Source organism: Monodelphis domestica, chromosome 1 (genome assembly GCF_027887165.1).
Source record: "Monodelphis domestica isolate mMonDom1 chromosome 1, mMonDom1.pri, whole genome shotgun sequence".
Lineage (NCBI taxonomy): Eukaryota > Metazoa > Chordata > Mammalia > Didelphimorphia > Didelphidae > Monodelphis > Monodelphis domestica.
The window spans coordinates 741,236,477-741,251,071 of record NC_077227.1 but is presented as its reverse complement, the minus strand read 5'-3'; the positions used below and the strand labels follow the sequence as shown (position 1 = coordinate 741,251,071).

The 14,595-nt window shown below is 38.2% G+C and overlaps 2 long non-coding RNA genes across 4 annotated transcripts in view; one reads left to right on the top strand and one right to left on the bottom strand.

The window, feature by feature from the left end:
* Positions 1–3,632, top strand: part of LOC103105881 (uncharacterized) — a 63,366-nt gene extending 59,734 nt beyond the window's left edge. For all 3 annotated transcript variants that reach the window (XR_008915912.1, XR_001626502.2, XR_008915911.1), the window contains exon 5: positions 2,113–3,632. This is a non-coding gene — a long non-coding RNA (uncharacterized LOC103105881). The remainder of the gene's footprint in view (positions 1–2,112) is intronic.
* A 141-nt stretch (positions 3,633–3,773) lies between these two features.
* LOC107650703 (uncharacterized) lies at positions 3,774–4,399 on the bottom strand. Its single transcript, XR_001626503.2, has 2 exons — positions 4,242–4,399; positions 3,774–3,920 (listed from the first exon to the last, which is right to left on the bottom strand). It is a non-coding gene; the product is annotated as an uncharacterized LOC107650703 (long non-coding RNA).
* Positions 4,400–14,595: the final 10,196 nt, after the last annotated feature.

The following is a 14,595-nucleotide window of genomic DNA, read 5'->3' as shown; positions in this document are numbered from 1 at the left end:
GACTCTTGCCCATCTTGACTCTGTCCCCTCCCAGCTAAGTTTCTTATGAAATCCCCTAAAGCTCCTCCTCTTTCTTAATCACTGTCATTTACCCATGTCTCTCTTGTTTGTAAACTTGAGATTGTCCAAGTTTTGTCATTAGAAATTTGTAATTAAAAGTGGGGAAATTCAGCTAGTCACTTCCTTTCTCTGAGAGGTTTATTATATGTAGAAGGCAAACTGGAAGAAAGCCCAAGAAGGATAGGTGGAACATGATAATCTCTGATGTTCCTGCTACTCTATGAGGGGAGATTAACTAGATTTTAAGATTTCATTTTGAGAAAATAATTTAGGAATATACTATGTGGGATTTTAGGAGATCAGTACTGTAATCACTATAGACAGCAACATAAAATCCCACAGATTATAATTACACCAACAATGACAACAAATAACTTTAAAGTTAGCAAAATGCTTTATAAGTATTATTTAATTTTATTCTCACAACAGCCTTGTGAGATGAGGGTTATTATTACCTCCACTTTACAGATGAGACAACTGAGGCAAACAGAAGTAAGGAACTTGTCTAATAAATAGCTAGTAAATGTCTGACACTGGATTTGAACTTAGACATATTTGACTTTAGAACCAGCACTATATTTAATCCACTTTTTACAGATGAAGAAATTGAATCCCCAGAGAAGTGAAATGACTAGTATAAATTCATACATGTAGTAAACCTGTCCTTTCCATTATACTACACTCTGATTAATAGTTTACATTTATGCAGTCTTTGGGGATTAAAAATGATCTTCATACACAAATGCAATATCATTTTCATAAGAGTATATTTGGGAGCAAGAAGTATAAATACATTATACTTACTCTCTGGATTAGCAAACCAAAGCTCTAGTGCATTGTAGAACAGAGATCTCCTAAAGGTTACATTTTTATATTTCAAATGCAAGGTATTATTTTACTGCACCAAACTGACTGCCTATCCCTGATATGGACTTTCTAGTCTTAGAAGGAAAATCTCACTTAGCAGTGGCAAATCCAGGAGAAATGAAAACCTAATCCTCATCTTGCACTCATCTCCAAGTATCAAGTATTTCTTTCTTTTTTCTTTTTTTCTTTATCTTGAGAGCCAAACCTGCTATCTTCCAAAGTGGAGGGTCCTTCTGACTATGTGGAGTGGTCAGGTGAATAAGAGATGAGAGACAACTGAGTGCTCAGACCTGTGCTTAGGCATCACTCAATGTTCTGTCATTGCACAGGGGTTGGTTTGTTTTATAACTTCAGTGAGTACATGCTTTTCTGGCACACAATCATTTTCCAACATACACGATTTTCTACAGATAATTGAATATGTCACACATTAACAAATCACTTAGTCAACATTCTGTGATCATTTACTATGTTGCTACAACAGAGAAGTTTGCAATGGAGGTAAATGATATGGATAGGGTGATCTGGATGCTAGTTCCTTCTGACCTGTGGGATGACCAGCTAGGAGAATCGTTGTTGCTTTTGATCAGCTTTCACAATCACAATTATTTAAGAGATGGGTAACAAAACATTTCACAGCTAGGTATGTGGTTAGAGGGTAATTTAAGACAGACCAAAATTAGGAATTTTCTCAATTTCCAAATTACATTTTTCTTGTGTTTCATTAATAGCCCAGAGAAGTGTGTCAATAACTTGTGTTTCAGAGGGGTGATTGATTGTGGTGCTTGTGCGTTTGGCAAACAGTGGGTATGGGGCCTCTGAGTATACCTCTGAGAAGAGGGAAAAGGGAGGGGTAATGGGTGATGATCTTTAGGTTTTAATTCTGTGAATGTAATCTTTTTAGGGTAATAATCTGGTGGGATTAAAGTGGGCCATATGTGTGTTAACCTTGTAAGTATTTGCTCTTATATTATTTCTCCCATACTGGGAAGAAAACAATAATCATAACAATTCCATTAGTAAGGGAAGTTAGAGGGAGAAGTCACACTGAGGGGGTTCAGTGCATGCCTCATCTTTTCTGAAGGCTGCTCTTCAACCTTAATTTTTATCAAACTGAGACTCTGTCAGACAGCAGGGGTATGATGGCTCTCCACATTTCCTCCTTTTTTGTTTTTTTTTAATTAGAATGACTTCAGCTCAATTTGAACTTGACATATGGTGGACCCTAAACATTGGATGATGACTGGAAGGCAAACAAGAATGAGAAAAAAATAAGACAAGGGTAAATCCACAAGCAAACAAGTATGAATAAGATTATTATGGGATACAAAGGAAGAGACACTGTCATAAAAGGAATTTGCAATAGATGAGGCTGAATAAAGGGAGGTACTGGAGTGACTAATATCCATAATTTGTTTATGTAATGTTTTTAGATTAACAGAAAATTCTGAAAGGTTCCAAATTCCAAAAATGTGTTGTTATATCTTCTCTCAAGGAACATCTGATTGATTATAAGGAAGGGGAGAAACACAAATTATTCACTTACAATCAGCATGGCATTTTGATTTAAATCTCACTTTTATATTTTGTAACTGATTTCCAATATAAAGAATGGCCTCTTCTAGGACATTTATGTGGGCTTCTAACCCTTTGTCTATGTGTTCTTCAGTTAAAAGGGCAAGAGAGAGATTTTTTGAAAGGTTGTCTACACATTTCATAGTGTGTACTGTTTGAACAAGAGCTGTGGTTGATGCAGCCAATGACTGACATAAGAGCAGTGATACCCAGAATAAGAGATGCAATAAAGTGCTTGGTGCTACTTAAATTATTGGACATTAATTGTAAGGCATAAATGCCTGAATCATCATACCAGTCAGTAGTCATATTAACAGGAAGCATGATAAAAGGTGGTTGCTTAACAACAAATACAGTGGTAGCAGAGATGGAGGGGTTAATACAATTTGTCAAATACATCCTGAGCAAGAGATTTTAAAAGTTGTAGGGGAATTACGTTGTAAAGATGAGGAGCTGTTGTTTGTTTGAATAAGCAATGCATAAGGGGACCTGATACAGGCATTAATGGATCTAAGATCTTTCTTGTCACTGGGACACAATAAAACAGCAGGGCAGAGGGAAGCAATTAGTCTCCATAAAGAGTAGTGAGTAATAGGAGATGAGGGGTTTTCAAAAAAGACCAAAAGGACTGAAAGCCATTCGGGACCATACCAGCGAGCAATTGGTTCCTCAGTGGGAAAAACTTGATTAATTTTTGTCCAATTAAGATTGGAGGAACCAGCTATGGAATCTTGAAACCCTCTAAAATCAAAATTGGGGCTAAAATGGGCCAGTCCTAGATGTACAATGAATCATTAACAATAGGGTATTGGACACCCTTGTGGGGGAATCCACATTCTCTCCATGGGGGGATTCCATATCTTTCATCAATTTGATACCAAGGTTTGTCTGAGATATGTTTGTACTCAGAAATATTCTCAGGGGATGTACAGGAGTCATTTGAACAAAGAATATATTTAAAGAAGAGACAGGAGATAAAATATGAAGCAACCATATATGTCTTGTGTTATCTTTACCAGGACAGTCAGTGAGATATCTCCACATCTTTAGAATATTTTTCCATGGTTACATGATTTATGATTCTCTCCCCACCCCAGCTCTTACAAATATTTCTTAACTCCATCTATTATACACATCTTGGATTCTTTTAATTGGCCCCAGATTCCAGCTTGATGACTAGTTTATAATCACTGAGTTCTTCTGGTTTAATTCATCTCCCAGTCCCTTAGGGACCACACCAGAACAAGCTTTTCTCATCTTCCAAGTAATCATCTTATTGCAGACATTTTAGCAGCCAAATGGGTTTATTCTCTATAGGAAACAAGTAACCTTCCATCTTCTTTCTCTGAATGTCTGGTGCAGTGAGATGATCAGACTTGACTGGATTTTTTGATTCTCTTCCATTCCCAGAAACACATCTAGCAACACAATAGAAATGATTAGATAGCTGAACTGCCCAGCAGACAATTGATTACTAATGCAGACTGCAGCAGCCCTACAGGGGCAGAGAAAACTTCCTCTTCCTTGCAAGACATTATCCTTATCTTAAATTCATAGCCAGCTCATTTTGGAATTAATGGAGCTCCTTTTCCTGTCTTCCCTTGCAAATATAAAACTTATTTGGTTGGCATTTCATACTATCATATTTGTTTGCCAAATTACTTCTTTTGTCTGGACTTCTGTTTTATTAACAGTAAAAGTGGGGCAGGATGCTCTCAAAGGTAAATTCTAGCTCTTACCTTCCATGATTCTGTGGTCTAAAAGAACAAGTCTGCAAATCAACACAGACTAGGAAAAAGGGAACAGGACTGAATTCCTGCCCTGGAAATGCTGGGTGCCAAGAACACAGTTTTATAGCTAAGAAGAATTAAAGGCCATTTAGTCCAACATTATTGACTTGCAGATGAAATCAAAGAGAATCCAGAACCATTTGATTATGAGGTCATATCCACCTACCCCCCCCCCCTGCCTTTTAAGAGCCCTAAAGATAGAGAAGTGTGCACATTATTTTTGCTTCCTCATAAATTAGAAGGAAAGAGAAAAATTTGCTAGATTCCTAGCCTCATGGGGGCAGAGACCTTGTATTATAAATCTGTGCTTCTCAGACAGCATCTAGAATAGAATCCCTGAATTCAAATTAAGCCCTAGTCACTTATTTGCTGTGTAAACTTCACCCTGTTTGTCTCAGTTTTTTCATTTGTAAAAAAAAATGACCTGAAGAAGGAAATGAAAAACCACTCTGGTATCTTTGCCAAGAAAGTCCCAAATGCAATGGTGGGAAGTCGGACACAGCTCAAACTCCGGAAAACACCAACAACCTAGTAGGTGCTTATGAAACATTTATAGTTCAAGTCTAAAAACATACAAAGATGGAAAACAGTCTTGTTTTTCCTTCAGGGAATTTGTCATTAGGGCTAGGGAAAGGTTGGGTAAGACAAATAACTAGGATACAATTTTGCATATGATTAATTACAGAGGAAATGTCAGAGTGGTTTGAGAGATTAAGGGACAATGGGGTGGGTTGGGAAAAACCCTAGAATTCTATTTAGGAGAAAGCACTGTTCAACTTACTTTCCCCTCCTCAGGGGACTGCCTCCTTTTTTAAAAAATCTCTGCATCTCACCTTTATAGACAAAAGAAAAAAAAGTGGCCAGTGTAAAGATATTTTTAATGGTGGAAGACTCTCAGGTGGCTATGTTAGGGATGTAGACTAAGAAATAAGCTTTTTGCCCTCTGTGTACTCCAGGAAAATAAACCACAGTCATTGCAGCTTCTGTAGATACACCAAAACCTACTTCATCCTTTTTTCCTAAAGGGTACATGAATAAAGCTATTTACAGGAGGGATAGAGTCATATCCGGCAGAAATACACAAGAATAAGGAAGGCTTAGCAAATATTTTTGTGGAAAACTACTAGGTAAATATGCTTGTCTGCAATGAATTAAAAAGAACACTGCACTTCTGTCAGGGTCAGAGGACCTGAGTTCAAATCTTACCTCAACTACTATATGTAGTATAGTAGTTGTACACACACACACACACACACACACACACACACACACACACACACACACATATATATATATATGTATATATGACCTTGGGAAAAATAATTTTGCTCTGTGGAGCTTTGTTTTCCCATATATGAATTGTAAAGTCTTTTGAAGTCCTCTCTAGCTCTTCATTTGTAATGCTATAAACCTGTGAATTCCTGCCATCAACACTTGGTAGTATGAACATGGGTAAAGCACTTATCCTCTTGACATCTCAGTTTCTTCATATATAAAAAAAAATAGAAATGATGTTTACTACCTATAATGTTTTAACCCGGGAGTTGATGTGTCAAATATGAGAGAAAAGCTTTATAGATTTCAGATTTCTGAGAAGGCAATGAGTGATCTGGAACACTTATAAAAATGGATTGGGATCCAGGACTTCAATCCACACAAGCCTTTGCTCCACTTCCCCAGAATGCCAAGATCGAGAAGGGATTTAACCTGATTGCAAAGGCTTTTGAGCTCTTTTTTGGACTTCTGTTTGGAGCAGACGTGGCTCTTTCCATAATGTAGGTGAGGTCTTGTCTAGGCCTCTGGACTAGGCACGTGTTTTTTCTTACTTGTATATTCTTAAATTCTCAACCTTTAATAAACCTCATAAAATATAATACTCCTTGCAGAGAGAAACTAATTTCTACCTGCCTCAGTCTCCCCTACATTTTAATCTTTATACACTTTCCAGTTGTCATTAATTGTTTTAATTTGCAAATATGACAAGAAAGAAGAGCCTTGTGTGAAAATTGGAGAAGATGATGGAGAAATAATTGGTGGCCAAAGATATAACACAACCATACTTGTACTCGTGTGCTGCTTGTTGATTTTTGATTTGTGGATATCAGGTAGTGTTCTAAGGATGGATATTAGATTTTAAGGTAGAACTCTCAACATTTTCTATATAACCTCTGGCAATCTGGTGAAGTCTCTGGAATGCTTTTCAGAATAATGTCTGCAAAGACATAAAATCAAATACATTATAAAGGGAACCAAAATCAAGCATCTCTCCCACATTATGACTTTTTCCATTACAGTTTTGATATATTTTGTGTTAGTGTAATAAAACTAAATGGGAATATGGAGGGATTTTTGTGGAAGCCACAGATAAAATGCAAAGGCTAGCAGATGACACAGAAAAAAGTTTAAAAACTAAGCAATGCATCAAATACATGTATAGAATGAAAATACATGTACAGAATTATATTTAATAACTCATAAATGCATACATGCATATGTAAACATTCCATAAAAGGAAAAGAAAAAAACAATCAGGAAAAAAAACAATATTTCTTCTCTGGCTTCAAGGGAAAGTCAAGAATATTTTACATAGATTTTCTAGATCACAGGAATACTGCACCCCTAATTCCCTGAATGTAGAAAGGAAACGTACTTAAGTATAGTCTACCTACTTCCCTACCTACTTCTCTATCTATCTATCATCCATTTTCTTACATTTACAGACTCCAAGCTTAACCTAAAACCACCATTTTAGAGAATTTGAAAGGGACTTTATTTCAGAGTTGGATTTGTAGGGATGGATAAATGTATAAGTCAAAATTATCCACTGTGACATTTCAGCGATTCAGAAGTCATAAGTCAGATTTTTCCATTCTGTGTGTCTAAACAGCTACAATCAAGTACACTGTCAAAATCCCCTGCAGTTCTTCCAATCTTGTATGTAAGCATCTTGTTGTCAGCCAAATTAGCCCAGTCCCTTTCTTGTTTTCTTGGGAAATAGAACAGGAAAGATAAGATCTAGGACTCCCACTCAAAAAAGTAGAAAATGGTTTTAAATGGAAAAGATTGGTAGCATAGAAGGGTAGGTACATAAAAGATGGTAGAGTAACACATACATTGAATTTTTTTTTCTTGTGAGTCTAATGATGATGCTACAAAAGTGTAAATCATGAATACATGGTCTAGAGGAACATAGATCTGTCTTCCCAGAGGAAACAAAGAAGATAGGTGGGGAAGTCATGAAAAAAGGCAGGGAAGGAAGCATGAATAATATCATATCTATTTCTATGCTTTCCTACCAAACCTGATAGAGGATTTAATTGGGCATGCGGACTCTCCCACCTTAACTGCCAAAAGAGACCTACAGGGACAGAAATACTATATTAACTCTACTACTACTACTACTACGACTACTACTACGACTACTACTACGACTACTACTACTACTACTACTACGACTACTACTACTACTACTACTACTACTACTACTACTACTACTACTACTACTACTACTACTACTATTATACTACTGGTGATGATGATGATGGTGATGGTGATGATGAAAGTAAGATTAAGAGGGAGAAAATAATTGGGGAAGTCTTTGCACCAAGTTTCTCTGATAAAGGTCTTTTTCCAAGATACATGATGAACTGATTAAAATTTACAAAAATTAGAATCAGTTCAATAAATAATCTAATGTTATTAGTAGACAACCCTGAAGGGAAGAAACCTGGGTTATCTATAACTAAATTAAAACAAATATTCCAAATCATTAATAACTAGAGTAATGCAAATTAAATCAATTCTAATGTTTCATCTCACAGTCATAAAATTGGTAAAGATGACAAAATAGGGGGCAGCTGGGTAGTTCAGTGGATTGAAAACCAGGCCTAGAGATGTAAGGTCCTGGTTTCAAATCTAGTCTCAGACACTTCCTAACTGTGTGACCCTGGGCAAGTCACTTAACACTTAACACCCATGGCTCTTTTTGCCTTAGAACATTGTATTGATCATAAGATGGAAGGTAAGGGTTTTAAAAAAAAAAGATGACAAAATTGAAGATGATGAAAGTTGCAGAGATTGTGGGGAAAAGAATACATTGATAGATCTATAAATGGGTCTATTTTGGAAAATGATTTTGGAATTACACATTAAACAAACACACATACACATGCTTGTGCACACACAATTACTAAGCAGCTTTGAACCAGCTGTTGTACTGCTAGATTAATATTCCAAAGACATCAAGGAAAGAAGGAAAGCTCCTATAAATAAAAAAATATATATTTAGAGAAATTCTATATTGACATGAACAAGAAACTAAAGTAAAGAGATGCCTACCAATGTGGGAATGGCTGAAAAAATGGTGGTGTATGAATGTGATGGAATACCATTATGCTATAAGAAGGAGGGGGGGGGGAGCTGGATTTCAGAAAAATCTGTATAAATTGATGGAGAATGAAGTTAGCACAACCAGAAGCAAAATTTATCCCATGACATAATTATAAAAATGAATAGTTTTAAAGACATTTAACCTGATAAGGAATAAAATGATCAGAAAAAAGAGGAAAGTCTATATCACAACAATATGATAAAGACAAAAAACAATGAAAGTTACAAGAACTATGATCAGTACAATAGCCATCCATGATTCCAGAAGACAAGAATTTTTTTAAACCCTTACTTTCCATCTTAGAATCAATACTGAGTATTGTTTCCAAGGCAGAAGAGTGGTAAGGGCTATGCAATGGGGGTTAAGTGACTTGCCCAGGGTCACACAGTTAGGAAATGTCTAAGTCCAAATTTGAACCCAGGATCTCCCAGCTCTGGGCCTGGCTCTCAATCCACTGAGCCACCCAGCTCCTCCCCACCCCCCCCCAGAGACAAATATTGAAAAATGCTCTCTTCCTTTAACTGAGAGATGAGGGACTCAAGGTGCAAAATGAAATATACATTTCTGGACATGGCCAATATGGCAATTCGTTATGCTTGACTATGCATATCTCTTAAAAACTATTTTTTTTGGTCTAGTAGAGTGAGAGGTTAGAAGGAGAGAATATTGATTTCCATGAATTAAGACCAAAATACAAAAGAAAAGATCAGATATGGAGCAAAATAAAAGTGATAATCAGGCCCAAGGAAGAGAGCTGGGAGTCAATACCCATGAGCCACTGGCACCAAGCCAGGAAGGAGGTAGTGGGAAAGATAGGTGTTGACTCTGGGTTCTCCAGTACCCAAGCTGGTATTACTATATCACTCGGCTATTTCCTCTGAGTCACCTTCGAAGAATCTGGATCTTTCCTAAACAAGGAAATGATCTTAATGAGTTAGCAGATATCCACAGTAATAGAAAAGTATTCCTGTGTCAAAATCAAGCTTGGGAAGCTTTCCAAGCTTTTATTTTCAAATGAATGATTGATTGCCTTTTGCCCCTAAACTGGAGTTTATCCCTAGTGGTGCTTTTACATGGCAATTTTTCCTAATTGCTGTATGTCAGACTCTGGTGACAGCAGGCAGTAAAGAAATGTATTTTTCCTGCCTGAGAGTTCAGTAATTGGGCTTGCCCTTTGATAACACCAAGAGGAAAGAAATGGGCATTGAACTGTCCAAGGCCCAAAGAGAAACCTGGGGATGGTGATGGAACACCCAGGTGATGATCACCATGGTGACCATGGGCTTCAGAGAAAAGTTTTGCTTGGAAACTGAAGGCCTCCCACTGTGGGAGCAGCTGGTCTACCCTGGCTGAGAATATGGCCTGAGGATAGAAACCTGATCCTTAAATGGCAAACCAATATCCATAGGAAGAATTGTCTACCAACAACAGCTACAGTCAATAACTCCTAAGATTCTGCAGAAACCAAGGAGTCAAATGCAACAGGACAGATGCCCCAAGATTTAGATCAGCTACTAAAAGTCTAGGGAAATTAACTAATGCTAATGAATCTGAATAAATCATATTGTGTTGAAGTCGTGTCATTTTTGTTCTATTAGAGCATCAGCATCAGCATCACTTCCCTGTGACCTTGGACAAGTCTCTTTATCTCTATGGTCCTTAATTTCCTTTTCCTTATTTCTGATGTGGTCACTATCATTTTCCAATCATTGCAGTTTGCAACCTAGAAGTCTACCCCCTCTTTTGTGCTCCTTCCAAATCCAATCAGTTGCAAAAGCTTAATTCTGTCTAACTTTTCACATCCAGAGCAACATGAATGTAAAAATATAAGAAATCTTAGAAAGCGTTTAGTTCACTCTGTCTACTCATTTCAAAGATGAGGAAACTGAGTTATAGTGTTTAAATTACATGCCCAAGGTCACAGAGAGAGCTAGTTAGGTAGCTGATATTTATCAGAGTGCTTTAAGGTTGGAAAAGCCCTTGAAAAATACTATTTTATTCCCAAAGCTATCTAGGGAGGTACTATTATGATCCCCATTTTACAGATAAGAAAACTAAAGCAAGCAGAGTTTACTTTATCAGCATCACATAGCTACTAAGGGTCTGAGCTGTATTTTGATTCTTCTTCCTAACTCCAGATCTAGCACTCTATCTACTGTGCTGAAGTGGGATTTGAAGCCACATCCTATGACTTCAGAGTCACTCACTCTTCTTTTCCCTATTATTTGTCTGTTTGACATTTATATCACAATCACTTTAATCTGGGGCTTCATCACTTTCCTGGACTACCACAATAGGCTTTAAATGTTGTCTCCACTTTGCTTTCCTCCTCTTTCAAATCCATTCTCCACACAGAGAGCAAATTGATCTTCCTAAAGCATACCTCCGACAATAACTGATTCCAAAAGCTTGACAGACTCCTACTTGCCCCTGGAATAAATGAACAACTCATCTGTTTAACAGTTAAGGCCCCTCCCAAAATGGCTTCTGTCCCTCTTTCTAGGATGATTAGCAATTACTCTCATTCCCAGTGTATGATTGACTTCATTGGTTTGCTGGTTGTTCCCTATACATGAAAGTCTATTTCTTATATCAGGAAATGCATCCTCTCTTCTTCTAGTCTTTTAGAAACCCTGTAGTCAAGATACAACTCTATGTATCTCCTTTAAGACATCTTTCCTGATTCTCTAATTGTTAGGGCACTCTCCTCTTCCTCTGTACCCACTTTGCATTGGTGTTATATAAATTGCTGTCCCATTTACTTTTCTGTATGGACATTCTATCCTGCTCCCATGCCAGCAGAATCCAGTCTTGAGGGCTGGGATTATTTTGTTTGTTTTCCTTTTGTAGTGACATCTCTTGCACCCAGCTCATAAGAAATGCTTGTTGGTTTATTGATGGAGAAAAGTCACTTAATTGCTTGGATTTTCTGATCCTTCTCCTCCATGAGATGAAGGCATTGGACTAGATCACAGAGGTCCCTTCCAGCTATAGATACTAGCAATAGATATGAGTGTTAGGGCGATTTAAGGATTCCAGATGTAGAGGTGGAAGAAACATTAGTGGATACTACATTCCGTCTTCCCTTTGCTTTACAAATGTGGAAACCAACACATGGAGCAGTTAAGTGGCTTGTCTAGACTAACTTATTTAATGAATGACTGGCATGTATTAAGTGATAAATGAATATATTATATCTATCTATCTGTCTATCCATTTATCTCTCATAGTGTTTAAGACAGGATTTGAATTCTGATCATTAGGACTCCCCCTACATCACTTTATTTATCAAGCCTTGAGGCAGCTAGTGACAAAGTGGATAAAGTGCTGTATCTATAGTCAGGAACTTCCAAGTTCAAATATGATCTGAAATACTTCCTAGCTGTATGACTATAGAGAAGCCACTTAACTTTCATCTTTCTTGGCTTCCTCAACTTTAAAATGAGGCTGAATAGCAACTACATCCCAGGGTTGTTGGAAGTCCAGTGAGATAAATTTGTAAATCACTTAGCATAGTACTTGGCAGCATTTAACAAATCCCTCCCATCCCTTCCTTTCCTCCTTCCCTCTCTCCCATCCCTTCCTTTCCACCTTCCATCCCTCCTCCCTTCCTTTCCACCTTCCCTCCCTCCTCCCTTCCTTTCTTCCTTCCCTCCCTCCTCCCTTCCTTTCCTCCTTCCCTCCCTCCTCCCTTCCTTTCCTTCTTCCCTCCCTCCTCCCTTCCTTTCCTCCTTCCCTCCCTCCTCCCTTCGTTTCCTCCGTCCCTCCCTCCTCCCTTCCTTTCCTCCTTCCCTCCCTCCTCCCTTTCTTCCCTCCTTCCCTCCATCCTTCCTTCCTTCCTTCCCTCATTCCCTCCATCCATCCATCCTTCATTCCTTCCTTCTTTCCTTCCTTCCTTCCTTCCTTCCTTCCTTCCTTCCTTCCTTCCTTCCTTCCTTCCTTCCTTCCTTCCTTCCTTCCTTCCTTCCTTCCTTCCCTCCTTCCCTCCATCATTCCTTCCTTCCTTCTCCTTTCCTTCCCTTTAAAAAAAACCCTTTCCTTCCATCTTGGAGTCAATACAGTGTATTGGTTCTAAGGCAGAAGAGTGGTAAGGGCTAGGCAATAGGGGTCAAGTGACTTGCCCAGGTTCACACAACTAGGAAGTGTCTGAGGCCAAATTTGAACCTAGGACCTCCCATCTCTAGGCCTGGTTCTCAATTCACTGAGCTTACTTCCCTCCTTCCCTTCTTCCTTTCTTCCTTTCTTCCTTCCTAGCTTCCCCTTGTAGCTATCTATTCTAAGAGAAACAGTCAAATAAAAGTGGAAAGACACAGTTATATACCTGTGAAGGATTTAGAACTAATTGCTGGGACCAGAAGATTCTAAGGCAGAGTGTAAGAGATTGAAACTCTTGTCCCTAGAAAGCTTCTGTTATCATGACCTCATCCCTTCCATTTATGCTTCATCTCAGATCCATTTGTCAGAGTTAATTTACCAGTTGAAATGTTTGCTTCCTTTGCCACTTTGGAAAACACAGAGAGCCCTATAGGGAGAGAGAAGACAGACAAGCTCAATGGCACTCTTGCATTGCCACACCCTGAAAAGCAGTTCCCCTTAGTGTGGGAGAGGTGCACTGACAGGGTGAGAAGCCTCTGCAAAAGCTCCTATGTTCCAGGAAAGGGGTGCTGAGCTTTTTAACAATTCAATCCCTCAGTTTCTTCAGCTATATAATGAAGGGGTTGCAAAGGTCCTTTCCTGAGTCCTGTGATCCTATCAGAGGCAGGAGGGATTTCTCTTTGTTTTAAAGGGTAACTACCATCACCATAGTGTAAAGCAGTAGAACTCTCCTTTCTTTGGCATGTACTTCCTTTTCTAACTATCCAAAAATATTCTGGGAACTCCCCACAATTCATTCATTCATTCATTCAGCAAATATTATGATGTCTCAATTCATAGGCACAAAATTAGGAATTGGGATCATAAGAACAAAAATGAAATAAATGCTCATACCTTCAAAGAGTCTACATTTTTTTGATATGAGTTCAAGGGAGCAACATAAACAGATTAATCCACCAATAAGCATTTATTAAGTATCTCCTATACTGAAATTATTTTTCTAAGTGCTAAATAACCAGGCAGTGCAATGGAGAGAGTGCTGCCCTAGAATTAGGGAGACCCAAGTTCAAATTCAGCCTTAGACCCTTTTGTTATCCTGCACAAATCATTTGACCTCTGCCTGCCTCAACTTCTGAGATAATAACGATGTCAACTCCCCAGGGATGTTGTAGGATCAATGACATGATATTTATGAGGCATTAGCACAGTGTCTGGCACATAGTAGGTGATATATAAAAATGCTCATTCCCTTGTAATCCTCTTTAGTGGCAATGCAAAGATGAAACCCATCTACAAGGAGCCGATATCCTATCAGAGGAGACAATATGTATATTTATGGATGAAAATGGGGGCTGACCAAGTGGAGTAAAAGAACTGGAGTTCATCCTGCTATATGCCAGGTGCAACCTTGGCGAAGATGCTTCTTTAAAATGTGGGATCATGCAGAATGGAAAGGCTGCTTTCTCATTCTGAAGATTTCCAAATATTGTGGGTCTATTTCCTGTCTGATTATGGTGTAGCAAATAAAAGTCTTTTAATTGACTAACAGATTGGAACTGAGTATGTGTGACAAAACAATAACCAGAGACAATTGCTTTTTCCTGGTTGTAATGGAAGAAGACCTATTGAAAGTTTCCATGTCTTACCCACTGGATTAGGCTCCTTTAGTTCTTTACCTTCTGGTGTTTATTCTTTTGGTCCTCAGGTTAATGATCATTGGAGATACAATGGGGCCAAACTACAACTTTGTCTTGTCTTGGAAAAATGGGAAGGTCCACCAGAGGCCCAGGAATTAGAGTCAAAAGATAGTTGTTGTTT